A 14599-nucleotide genomic window follows, 5' to 3' on the forward strand; every position below is an offset into this window, starting at 1 on the left:
ACTTTTGGAATAATTTGGAAAAAAGTAATAATAAAATTTACTACCAATAGCTTAGAATATTTATTTTAATAAAAATGTTATTTTTAAATAATCAATACTGATAATTTAGAATTATTAATTCATAATTTGTTCATTTCAATGCATGTGTCAATGTCATAGTCACTATTTCATTTTTAATTTATATATTGGTTTTCACATTTCACATACATAATTACATAAGATATTTCCACAAAAATACTATTATATAATTGGCTTCGATTTCATGAATATACTTACAGAAATTTTCTCTGGCTGTTTCTAGATTTCACAACCCTCATCTCTATCTCCATCTCTATTTCTATATCTATATCTCTCTCTATATATATCTATTTCTATATCTATATATCCAGCCTATCTATATTATCCATATCTATATCTTTCTATATCTATACACATGTAATATCCAGCAAGTCTGCCATAAGTGGTTTGGGTACATGAAAGGCATATAGGAAAGTAGCAATAACAACAACTGTGGAAACTTTTGTAGAAAAAACGTAATTTGCAATAGAACATTCTGTTAGTAAGGTCTGTGCAGTCTACTTAGAGCAGTGAACCCACACCCATGGCAACTGACCACAGTTGGGTATGCTTCTCTTAAGCTTCACTTTGAGTTACCTGTCACCCAATTACCTCCTGTTTCCTGTTCTACATGTTGCCTTTTCTCTCTGTATGGTCATCTAAAATCACTGTCCTGGCCTTTCCATTTCAAAACCCTTCCAGTAAATGCCGAAACCCTTTGACCCCTGTGACTATCGAGTCTTTCCTTTGAATGTGAAACACTGTCTGTAGAAAAGCATAGAGTTGTGGCTGCCATACTGGGCTCGGCAGAAATGTGTTCTTGTTCAGGTGTTGTGCACAACGTAGAAGACAGTATGGGTGGCAGTAAATTAGGAGCTCCTTCTTTAAGTGTTCACGGAAAATAATTTTCAGAGAAAAAAAAGTTGGCCAAGTGAGAAGGAATTGTTGATCTTACAAGCTATTGTTGATGGGGAGAGTTTTGTATAAACTTACAGTGCAAACCCATGCACACCATTCAAGATAGCAAGTGTGTGAGTGTGGGTTTTGCCTGCCCCTTAAGTCCTGTCACTTTGTGACGGATTTGAAAAAAACAAACAACATAAAGCATATACATTTTAAAGGTTATAGAGAACTCATAAAGAAAATACAGGCATGTTTGCTAAGGTCAAGATCTTGCATAAGCTGAACCTCTATAGTACTTACCTTCTCGTCTCAAGATGCTAATGAGGCTATTGTCTCTAACAGATAGTACTAGACACCTTAGCACAAACACTGAAGGAGTTGGGGAGTGTAAAAAGAACAGTGCTGATTTCTTTGAGGAAGAACCAAGAGTTTAAATTTCACATAAGTGAGAGAAGTAGGAAATGCTAAAGAAATAGTCATCAAAACTTTCTTAGCTTTGTGGAACAGGAGTTAATGAAGTTAAAATTCCTTTACATTTTGAGAGTTTTCCCTAGTGGAAATCATCATATAGGCTCCTGAGGCTTACACTGAATTTTGGATTTCAGCACATGTCTGATTAACCAAGAAACCCATAGCCTTGACATTTTGAAAATAATTCGGTTAATGGATACTAATGCTGGAATGTTCATCCCATGTGGGGCACACCAATGCAACATCTAGCCCTGTCAGAGGCTGTGAGAAGACAGACTCGTTAAATCAAATTCCACAGCGAGAAGAGATGAATGTTAACACTGAATCCTAATACAGTCTCAGACACTGCTATGGTTTGTATATGCTTCGCCCTGGGAGTGGCACTATTAGAGGGGATGGCCCTCTTGGAGTGGGTGTGGCCTTGTTGGAGGTGTGTCACTGTGGGTGTGGGCTTTAAGACCTTCATCCTAGCTGCTTGGAAGTCAGCATTCCGCTAACAACCTTCAGATGAAGATGTAGAGCTCTCAGCTCCTCCTGCACCATGCCTGCCTAGACATTGCCATGATCCTGCCTTGATGATAATAGCCTGAACCTCTAGCCCTGTAAGCCAGCCCCAGTCAGATGGCCTTTATAAGACTTGCATGGTCTTAGTATTTATTCACAGCAGTAAAACCCTTACTAAGACAGAAATCAACACCTCATGCCAGACAATATTCAGAAAGACTGTGACCAAAAACACTTTCCCCTATTCGTGGAGATTTCATATTTATTTGATCATGGCGAAACCTGGGTTCAACAATGCTCACTTTAAAAAACAAACAAATTAAACTTCTTTATTTGATTTTACCTCTCTAATAAAAGTCTATATCCTTGCTACCCTAAAAGTCTATTCAATCTATCATTTCAATTAAAAAAAAAAAGATTTGTAATTTCTTTTTTGTCCACTAATGGAAATGTCATTGTTTGTTTGAAGTTTGCTTGTTTGTTTCCACACTTGCTGCTTAGAATATGGGGAAGTCTTCTTGCAGAATTTTAATATGAGTGCTCCAAGTATTTTTATGTTAATTGTAGAATGCCTTTAAAATAATACTGTATCTAATTTTTATATGCCTACTTTTAACTTTGTTCTTGAATTACTGAATCAGATGAAGTCATAACACTTTGTTCACTTTTTATGTCACAAGAGCTATTATAATAAGCTTATTAAGCACCTGATAGTAAAAGGAAACTAAGGACCCAGTTGACTATGATGATCTGTGTTCTGAATTAAGTCTCTGACCATAGGCAACAATTTAAAAGTCATTATTTCAGCTCCTTTTCGGGTACCAACTTCATCACCACCTCACAGTTGCCTATGACAAATGTATAAGTGGCTGTCAGACATTTTGCCTAAGCAAGTTATCTGTACCCACAAGCTTTCTGACAGTTTAAAGCAATTAAAAGTTAAAGCAGAAATAAATCAGAAATAAAAATGTCACATACAGAGTCAGTAACATAAAACAGTTTTTGAGTGTTAAGGCCAAATAACCCTAAAAAAGAGTTTGCCTCTTTTATGGACACACTGAAAACAGTCTAATTTTAAACCCACCAGTCTGCTGATAGCAAGTATACAGTTCCTAATAAACAAACCAGGAGACAGATAATTTTGGAAGGCGCATCCTATCGGCTCTACTATTAATAGAAATGCCTCAATTTTGTTCCAATTTTGTATCTTTTCTGGGACTTTTCAGGATGTCTTCTAAAATGACACAGTTGCAATCAATTTGTAGTATGTCTCAATCTCTTTTCTATAACTAAGTTACAGATACTGTAACAAGCAAAAAAAAATCAGACACACAGAAATCTTGACTTGCTTAATTCCTAGACCAATACTACCAAAGACATTTTACAGATGGCACAACTTAAGGATTTTGAGAAGTGGAGACTACCTGATGTTCCAGATGGATGCCATATAATAACATAAGCCCTGAGAAAGGAGATTTGATGATTAAGAACAGGATTAGCCGGTGAAATTTATGATAGGCAAAGTGTGGGTCACCAATGCTTGCTTTAATGATGGATGAATGGGACAGTACCAGTTCAAGGCTGATCTCTTGAAGATGCTAATGACGATGAAGTGAGTTCCCAATGGGGCAGTCCTCTTGATATCTCGACTCTCATCTAGTAAGATGCATTTTGGGTGCTTTCATTTAGAGAATTATAAGCTAGACAATATGGAGAGTTCTGCCACAAAACCAATTTGTTACAATAGCATAGAAAAAGTAATTCAGCTCCCAAGAGGACGTGGTGTTTACCTGTCCTTTTGTCTCTTATACACTGTGTTCTAAGAATATTACTATTTTCTCCACACAATGTGCATTGCAAACCAGAACAATCAAACCCATTCTTACCAAGATCCATTTCACTGGGGGTGGAGAGATGGCTCAATGGTTAAGAGCACTGTCTGCTCTTCCAAAGGTCCTGAGTTTAACTCCTAGCAACCACAGAGGCTCACAACCATCTGTAATGGAATCTGATACCCTCTTCTGGTGTCTCTGAAGACAGCTACACTGTACTCATATACATAAAACAAATTAATCTTTAAAAAAAAATCCTTGTCACTGTCCAATCCCTCAAACATCTTTGCTTCAGTCACACAATGACATCTGTATTTTGTCAAAATTGCTAATTATCTGTGCTTTTCTTTTGCTCAGTTCGCTGTTATACTAGAAAATTTTCATGTCCACAATCTAGTCTGACGGTCCTATCCCTTCAGTTGCCAGGCATGAGAGCCCACAAGCCTTCACCCATATCACAGATGTACATCTCTGTCATCCTTGCAATTGCTTGAATGGTCTATTGACCTAGATTAACCATCTTCTCCCCAAACTTTGCTGCAAAGTTATCCATAATGTAAAAAATATTCTTTAACCCATACAGTCCCCAAGATTTGGGCATAAAGCACTCATCTTCCTTCTGTCTATTCATCAGTCTCATGTCTTTTTTCCATCATTCTCTTCTCTGAGTGTCTAGCTTCCATGTCATTAAACCTTATCTCATAATGACAATGGAGAATATCATGAATGACTCATGACACTCAAGACTGTGGGACAGAGAATCCTGGCAGGAAACTTGTTAAAGTTGAGCAGGTTCAGAGTCCCCAGCACCCAGGCACACACACACACCTGAGACGGTAGCTGGTTTCTTGCTCCCTGCCAGATTCCTGGCCTAGAACACGTGCACACTTCCCAAATAGGAAACGGGACCTATGGTCATGTAGCCCAGAACAGAGTTCTCCGTACTAATGAGGTATCTAGAGACCCTGAGGTTTTAGCCAATAACGTTACCTTCCTGGACTTTCCTTCCTGCAAAAGGAATTTGATCTCTGGTCCACCCTGAAAAGATGGAAATGTACCCATTTTCCATGACGAGCAATCAATAAGCAGTTCGGAACCAAGGACTGTTTCTTTCATCAAGAACCTCCATGGGGAACATGAAGAAGACCTTTGTCTACAGGGCCCTGCTGTCTAAGCTTCCCATAGAAGGCTCCCCTGCGCTCTCAGATAACCACCACTAGCTAAGGACTTCTGCTCATGAGCTAAGCCACAGTTCCCCAACTCGCTAACCCCAGGCTCATCCTTAGCCTGCAGACATCCTCGGTTCTCTGGTCTTCTGTGACTTCCAGCAGCAATGAATGTCCGGAAGTCTGTGCGTGCACTCCGTTCCCGATTCCCGGTGATCCAGTGACATCTGGATGTCCAAGAGTTTGGGGACCAGACCCCCGGCTCAGTCTCCTTGCCACAGGCTCGTGGACCCCCAACCCTTCCTTCCGGATTCCGTACACTTTTCAGCGGAGACCGGAGACCCAGAAGCTTGGGAACCCCAGCTTCAGCCTCCCACATCCTAGGCTGCATTTTACCCCTGAGGGTGTATTGATGCTTTGCTCGAGCCAGCGCAGAGTAAATGCAGTCTAGTGCACCATGTTACATCCGCCTAGCACCCCACAAATACCCACAAAGACTACAGTGAAAAGAGAAGAGTAAAGAGGGAAAAAAATAGAAACAATGAATACTAAGTCACAATAAAACTAGGAAGTTCTGGGGTCTTGTTACACAATAGGAACTATCTATAATGACAATTGAAAAACATTGTTCAAAAAAGTTAGAAGAAAAAAATTTCAATGTTCTCACCAGAGAGAAACACAGTATTTGAGGAGATATATACATTTTTTTCCTGATTAGTACATTTTACTATATGTATCCAAATTGAGGCATCATAGGAAATCCTTAAATGTCTAATTTTACATATTATATACATTAATATTTTAAAGAACAATAAAACAAATTCATCTGTAATTGATCTTCATTCAACATCAATAAAGAATTTAATTTAATTTAATAAACTTTCAAGTATTAAGAACAAATCTGTTATTGAAATTCACTCTTTGGGCCAAATTACCTTATGCAGAAAATTGGTTCTCACCATTTATGTTCCAAGGTAAAAGACTAGTACAGAGATGAAACCAAACAGGACAGTAGCTGTATTGTCATCAGACATACATACACATTTTCCTCTGTATTCACTGTCCCTTCCTTAGCATCCTTGCCTGCTCTCTGGAACTTATTTGTCTCACTCCTTTCCGAATTATCCTCCCGATTTTAACCCAGCTTCATGGATAGATTCTATGACCCACATCTCAGACCTTTGCTCCCTAAGGACCTTTTCTTTCAGAAATGTGAATGTCTTCGTATCAGAGCCCATGACCGCTTCTGCTGACTTTGCACACATTCTAGTGCAGCCCGAAGTCCTTTGGCTTTGATACACAGTGCTGCATACTGGAGTGCTTCTCCTCCTCCAGCACTTTCTCTTCCAGTTTGTAAACCAGATATCCTGAAGGACTTGCCAGTTTCTAAGGATCTTTTGTTTTGTGAGCTCAACCATGCATTTAGGATAACATTGCCCATGTAGTTATCAAAACCTGTCTTCCCTTTGCACCCCAGGATTCCCTGTCATTCCACAGCCTATCACAATGCTCTTTTAACTTCTGCTCATAGCATTCTACTGGTTTTTTATCTATCAATATAAAAAAAACATTATATTTATCCACTTGTTTTTTCCCTTGCAGGTCTCTGGGCTCGAGGAAATGTTCCAACGGCCATCTTTGAAACTCCTATGTCAAATAAATACCTGGCACCAAGTATACGCTTCACAACTGTTTATATTCTTCAACTCAATGCTGCCCATCCAGAAGACAATTTCCCTATCTGATTTCTTCAGAGTATACTTACAGAACACCTTATAAAACATAGGTGTGATTTGTGTGTGTTTACCTAAATTAGACCATCTGTACCTTGGGCATACTTAATGTAGCTGTCTATAATGCCAATAAATATGGTCCTATTCTTCTCTGCATTAATGGATTAGGCTTTCATTGTGGGATTAGATTGTTAAATCAATGAAAGAATAGATATGTTCTTCCTTGCCCCAGGGATTCAACAAAGATAATATATTTTATAGGTGTTTTTGCAACTTATGATGGATTCTTTCCAGGATTAATGTTAAGTTTGAAGTGAACAGATAATAACGGAGTGAGTCACGGCAGTTTTTAAAAATGAAATTAAAGACTTAAGATGTAGGAATTGTACAGATTACATCCTTTTCCCTATGGATGCTGCTGAAAACAGCATGAAGTAATTTGAAGTTTGTATAAGAAGTTTTCAAAATTCTATCATTTGCTATTGTTGTGATAAAAGCAATATATGTATATTGTATACATATGTATTGTATGTGTATATATATACATACACATATATATACATATAGATATACTGTCTTCACCATGTCAGTAACAAATATATCTATGTATATATATATGTCTGTACATGTGTGTATGTGTGTGTGTGTGTATATATATATATATACTGTCTTCACCATGTCAGTAACAAATATATCTATGTATATATATGTATGTATGTACATGTGTGTATGTGTGTGTATATATATATGTACATATATATATATATACTGTCTTCACCATGTCAGTAGCAAATATATCTATGTATGTATACGTATGTGTGTACATGTGTGTATATATATAAATACACATACACACATACACACACACACACACACACGCACGCATGCACACAAATATATGCTGATAATCAAGAAATACGATTGTCTTCCACAAAATCAGTCACTAAACCAGAGAACTTGAGGCATGGAGCCATTGTCATGACCCCCAAGCAATCAAGTTCACAGTTCAAGCAATGTGTAATTCTGGAGTTAACCTTCTTGAGGATGTCGGTCACTACTTACACTGGTTTTTCATTATCTGTGTTTTAACAGCTGGAATTTAGTCTGAATGAGATAGTTTAAATTTACAAGATATCACCAGCATTTGCATGGGGGCATATTTTTTTGCTTCAGGGTGATATGGTCAATACTTTCTTTTTATTTATTGGTTATTTTATATATTTACATTTCAAATGTTGTCCCCCTTCCCAGTTCCCCATCTACTAACTTTTTATCCTATCCCCCCACCCTTTCCCTCTATGAGGGTGCTCACCTACCCAATCACTCTCACCTCACTGCTCTAAAATCCTCTCATGCTGGGATATCAAGCCTCCACAGGACCAAGGGTGGCCCCTCCCACTGATGATAGATAAGGAAATCCTCTGCACATGGAACTGGAGCCATGGGTGGTTCCAGGTGTGCTTGTTGGTTGGTGCTTTAGTCCCTGGGAGGTATGGGAGGTCCAGTTAGTTGATATTGTTCTTCCTATGGGGTTCCAAATCCCTTCAGCTCCTTCAGACCTTCCCCTACTCCTCCACTGGGATCCTGTGCTCAATCCAATGTTCGGCTCCAAGCATTCTCATCTCTATTGGTCAGGCTCTGGCAGAGCCTTTCAGGCTCCTGTCAGCAAGCACTTCTTGGCATCAGCAATAGTGTCTGGGTTTGGTGTCTGCAGATGGGATGGATGCAGGTGGGGCCATCTCTTCATGGTCTTTTTTTCAGTCTATGCTCCACTCTTTGTCCCTGCATTTTCTTTAGAATGCAGCAATTGTAGAATTTAGAATCCTAGGAGCAATTCTGAGTTAATATTTTTGGGATGGGAGGGTGGCTCCATCCTCAACCAATGGCTGTGCCTAACCACTGGATATGGTCTCTACAGGTTCTAACTAGCCTTTGTTCTGTATTTCGGCTAAAAATATCCCCATTGGGTCCTGGGAACCTCTTGCTTCCCTGGCATCTGGGACTTTCTAGTGACTACCCCCAGTTGCCTATTTCCCACTTCTACATATTTCTGTTCAATTTCCTGTCTGTACCTCTCTTCTCCCTCTTCCTACACCTGGTCTTGCCTCCACTTTTTCTTTCCCTCTTCTCTCTCCCTCTCATGGCCTTCCCTCTATATCCAATTATTTTTTTTGTTCCCACTTTTAAGTAGGACTAGAGCATCCACACCCTGGACTTCCTTCTTCTAAGCTCCATATAGTTTGTGGGTTGTATCGTGGTATTCTGAGCTTTTGGGATAATATCCATTTGTGTGGTTTTGTGTCTGTGTTACCTCATTCAGGATGATATTTTCTAGTTTCATCCATTTGCCTGTGAATTTCTCCCACCATTGAAAATAAGCAAAACATTTAGCATAGTAATATGAGCAGACAGCTTACATATATACCTCAAAAATATGTCTAAATATGAATGGTAATTGTTTGCAGGATTTTTCCTTTATCAAAGTTGCACCAGGCCCGTAGAATCCAGCTAGCCTAAAAGCTGTTTGATTCAAGAACTGTAAGTAATTCTGTCAGATGGGAAGTATAATGTCAATTAAATAAAATGGTTTCAACTAATAATTAGTTTCTCAAACTAATAGCATCATGTTTCCTTTGTGTGTCACTTAGACATTCTCAAAGAAATGTGGGGGGAAAAACTGAAGTATCATGAATACAGGAGAAATCTGACAATCATTTCAAGCTTTTGCTATTGTTAGGGGTAAGGCAGTGGTAGAGCTGAAGTTCCTAACATACATCGCATGTTAATACAGCACTTTCAGTCATGAAAGTTAGACCTTAGCTCTTCTCATGAGAGGACGATAGCAATGTGTATCACAAGTACTTGTGCAGTATGAGTTAATTATTTGTTTTTGCTCTTCTCACGTTCAAATTCAAACACTGACACATATTTGAAGTCTTTTCCAAACACAAGCAAGCAAAAGGGGGGAAAGAAGTAAAACTGTGCAGAAATGTTTAGACTTTAAAGTTAATACTATTGTATTTTTTATTCCGTTCTTTTATTTTTTTCACCACTGATAATTTTTAATGTTTGTATAGCACTTTAAAAGGTAAGAAGAAATTTTGCAAAAATTACTTGTTCCTTCCACATAAAAGTCAGGAAGCACTCCTGGTAAATAGCAACTTTTCCACAGATGCAGAAGCAATGGGAGGCTTTGTAATACTCAGTGAGTGTTTTCTATTCTATATCCATAATCATTTTAGTCTCCTTCATTTCTGTCACTGCAAACAAGAAGGGGCATGTGTTTGCCTTGCCAAACATTTCTGGGTATCTTTTAAGAGGTTCTCAATGCATAATTGTCATAAAAAGGAATATTAGGGTTTTTTAATTAAGAAAATGTTTATCTCATAATTTGATAGACGTGTGTTCATTTGTTTATATCTGATTCAATATTTTTGGAAGGGCTTGGCAAGTGCCACTAAACTGCCACTAAAAGCATTCATCATATAGGTATAACATACCTAAGTAAATTTTCAGGTTTTATACAAACATTCACTTTAATCTATATTTAAAGTCAAAATTATCTTTCTTTTTGGATCTCTCTTAATTATTTCCTGGAGTATTCATTTCCTCCTCTTTCTTAGTTTAATAGTATTATGCCATTCCTGTAGTTTGTGCTCACTCCTTTCAAATTCTTTTAAGCTTCAATTTGCGCCCCTTGCCTACTGGGCATGTGTGGGAACAAGCAAACATAACCCATCATGCAGCAGGCAGGACCTTTCTTTGGTCCCATATTTATTTCTCCTTATTCTCCCATCTATCTAATCAACACTGGATTGGTATATCCCAATTAATTTACAAATTCTTTTTTATAATATTTTCAGTTTTTGTACTGCGATTTTACTGTTGGAAACAGAATCCCACTATACCTTTTCTCTATTTACCCATAAAAATGTATTCTTTTAAAATGACATCCTTGATACCCTGCGATGCTTTATTATGCAACTTTCTTCAGAGTCTAAGCTACCTTTCCTATAGTATTACTTAAGGCAGCTATGTTGTTGTATTAATAGGCACTTTACAGCATCTTTAATTGTCCATGGTCCAAATATTCTCTCAACATTGATTTCAGGAAGCAGAAGGAATGCTGTTCCTCTCAGGTGTTAAGGAACAGTAGCTATTTAAACACACCAGGGCCACATTTTTATTGGCATGATGATGTGTACATAATACCTCAGTGAGCCTACCATAAATACTGACCTCATAAGTCTACTCTGGATATGAATAAAGTATTCTTTGTGTGTGTGTGTGTGTGTGTGTGTGTGTGTTATATAAAATATATTAAACTTGCTTTATTCTAAGTAAGTTAAAAATCAAGTTATAATCACTATTGGATAGCAGTAGGAACTATGATTATTAGAGTAAAGGGGACATTAAAATTCAAGAATATGTACTTGGAGAGGTTGCTTAAGCTAATATAGTCATAAAGAGAACTGATTGTCTCAGAGCTTCCAAAGAAGAAACAGCTGGGCCACATCTGTCCCAAGTTTGACTTTTGCCCTACTTCAGTTTTACTGATTTCAAATGTTTTTTATCAACATTCTTACAAGCCCCTAACCTTCCTTCAACACACACAAATGTCCTTAAAACACTTTCCTATTAGTTTATAAATCTTTTTTAAATTAGCAATTATGGGATCCTTTGTACCAGCATGCTCACAGAAACTATGTCCTTCTTGAAACTTCTGCAAATATTTGTTCGAGTACAAGTACCTTCTTGTTCACCATAAGACACTGCAGAATTTTGGAAAATTCTTAGGTTTTGTATGTATTCTTCAATATGTTCATAGTAATTCTCGGTTCACAACCAGGTGCCATAAATTAATTTAACATATACTACACAACAAATTATAAAAATCATTTCTGGGGTTGGGGATTTAGCTCAGTGGTAGAGCGCTTGCCTAGGAAGCGCAAGGCCCTGGGTTCGGTCCCCAGCTCCGAAAAAAAAGAACAAAAAAAAAATCATTTCTAACAGTAGAATTTTATAATTTTTGAACTCAACATTAATATTCTAGCTAACTTATATCTTATTATCTTTCATTCCGATTGATTTCTATCTTCATGACATTTTCATTGCATACTATCATTTTATGAGGACCAAATGAACTGGGTCACCAAAAGGATGCCAACTTGACCGAGGGAAGTAAGAATAAACAAGCTTAGGAGAATAAACAGGCATACATGGGTAGTATTTGTAAAACTAGCCAGCACGGTCACATTTTAAAAGTTATACTTAGAAGGAAGGGGCTGTTGTTTGGGAGAGAGAAGGAAGGGCAATAAGGAAAGATAAATAACACTGAGGATGTTGGAAATAGTCATAGGCAATCATTAATCATTCTATATTTACTACAATTATATAAAATGTGTGTGTGAGTGTCTGTGTGTCCATTTTGCCTATAAAGTTGTACCACTTGAGGATATAATGTTTCTTCCCACGAGCCATAGACTACCCACCAGAAAGCCTAGTGACGGGCATGAGAGACCATCTTTGAGGTTGTTGATAAGGAGAGTCCGAAAGACTGCAAACATTATTAGGCTTCTGTTACCCTTCCGAGTTGCCTTCAGGAAGTATTTTGGAACCATATATATTGGAAAGAGGATCCAGGAATGGAGCTGTTCGGCCCTGAAAACCTCCTCCTGAGGACTAAGTCATGATAGCAGAAGGTGCTATGCTATGCTATGCTATGCTATGCTATGCTATGCTATGCTATGCTATGCTATGCTATGCAAGGTGCTATGCTATGCTATGCTATGCTAGCTGACAAAAGGAAGAATGTAATCAAGAATCCTACCCAGCTGTGATGCTTACAAACAATAGTAGTGTCCAAAACAGTAAGACAGCTCTCATGATATAACAGTGGCACTTACATGCTGTTAGCAACCAACAGCTGTCTAATTGGATTTAAGCTCGACTAAACAGAAAGAAAGCCATGCCTGGCACTGTAAACCTACCCAGCTACCCAAGGCTGGTGAGATCACAGATCTTAGGGAAGAACTTGCTGTGGCCACTTTTCTAAGCTTGTAGAGTTCTTAACTGTAGTCTAAATACATACAAGTCTAGCTCTTACCCCTCATCAAACAAGCTTCTCTTGGAAGCAGAAGGAAGATATAGTTGGTGAAAATACGGAAAACAGTTGTATTATTTCATTTACAACAAAAATCCTTCCTGCTAAGTTTCAGAAAACATCATAGAAGGGGGGGGTGTATGAGCCAAGAGGACCAGGCTTTGAGAGTATCTTTTAGATGTGACAGGAAAGGTGCGTATATGAATTCTCAACAATATGGCAGCCTAGACAAGACCTGAGCAATAATCACATCAGCTGACAATGATAATGTGGTTGGGGGAAATCTCACAGGATTCCACCTCTCGATGAAGAGCTACAGACAATTAACAAGTACTAAGGGAGGGAGAATTTGTCTTTCCTGAGGAAGAATCCTATAAATGGTTATTCAAAATCAGCAATCCACCCCAAAATTATACACAAACGAGCAACATTAACGGATTCTTTAGTTAGGTTTACATGTTTAGTTGTGTGTCTGTGTTTAAAACAATAATTAAAGAAAGGTGCATGAATTTGTAAGGAAAATTGGAGAGATTAGAGAAATTGAGAAAGAAAGGGAAATGATGTAATTGTGTTTTAATTAAATAAAGATAAATTTAAAAAATCACAATTAAATATCTATTATTGAGATTAAGAAAACAAATGCATTTTTTTTATTACTTGAAATACCAGCACAGTTTTCTTTCAACTGTATTATCCATCTGACTCTGATTTATTCATCTTATTATCATCTGTGTTTGATTTTGGAGAATGACTAACTAATGGGATAAAAAAAAATCCATCACTGATGGGTAACCAATCCGTAAAGATCTCTGATCTGCAGCTTCAGTTGAAACAGAAACACCATTCCATAGGAAGCCTCATAGGCAGATTATCTGGATTCTCTTTACATAAACAAATCACTCAATATCCAAGCAGGTTCTCTATGTGTGCAACAGGAGAAGAAAACAAGCTTTTTTTATAACTGGCTTCATGGTCCAACTACCATCATTTCATTTACAGAGCAAAATACCAAGCACATTAACAATTACTAGAGACAATGTTTAAACAGTTTTTGATATATGTTTATTGTGTACATAATTTTGTAGAAACCATATTATAGTTACTAGTTTTTTAGTTTAAGGTATTCAATTTCTCTATTCATTACATAAGATAACTGGCAAGTCAGTACTGAATAACTGAGTTATAATATGCCTGCTTTTTATTAAACATATGATACACAAGGGCATTAAGATATGTGTAATATATAAATTATATATGCCTACCTATGGATGAGATTAAATCATTTGTAGATGATAATCTCTGACATAATATAGGAGGATTATATAGGAAGATAAATGAACATTTATACATTCAAAAGTTTAACTGTTCCTTTGATAGTCATTCAGACTTGTACACATGGCAAGAAAGCACTAATCTTAGCTCCAACTGAGTGGCGAGATCTGGGTATTCTCTGCTGCTGGCTGCTCCTGTGCACCGTCCCTCAATGTGACTGTTCTACTGTTATTCTGACCATGCAGAATGAAGGAAAGATCATAATTCTGCTCTTAGGACAAAGATGCTTTTTATAAAATGATGAATATCTGCTTCTCATGAGGTCATACCCCTTTTTAGTATGCAGACAGTCTTCTAAATGGCCTCAGTTCTGCACTCCCTGTTCCCCTTTACTTGGGCACATTTGAAAACTCCTCAAGGCTGGGTGCTACTACTGCATTGAGTCATACGCAATCACAAAGGATCCCAGTCCTGTGCGGAGAAGAAAGGGACTGCTGGTAAAAGGGAAAATAAATCCGCCATCTGTGCAGTAGGGGCAGGACAGCTGCATGGCAAAGC

At 37.7% G+C, this 14599-nt stretch overlaps 1 protein-coding gene across 3 annotated transcripts in view; it reads right to left on the reverse strand.

Annotated features, from left to right (window-relative positions):
* The window catches only part of Sema3e (semaphorin 3E), a 257764-nt gene that overhangs the window by 56436 nt on the left and 186729 nt on the right, over positions 1 to 14599 (reverse strand). The window lies entirely within an intron of this gene.

Source organism: Rattus norvegicus, chromosome 4 (assembly GCF_036323735.1).
Source record: "Rattus norvegicus strain BN/NHsdMcwi chromosome 4, GRCr8, whole genome shotgun sequence".
Classification (NCBI taxonomy): domain Eukaryota; kingdom Metazoa; phylum Chordata; class Mammalia; order Rodentia; family Muridae; genus Rattus; species Rattus norvegicus.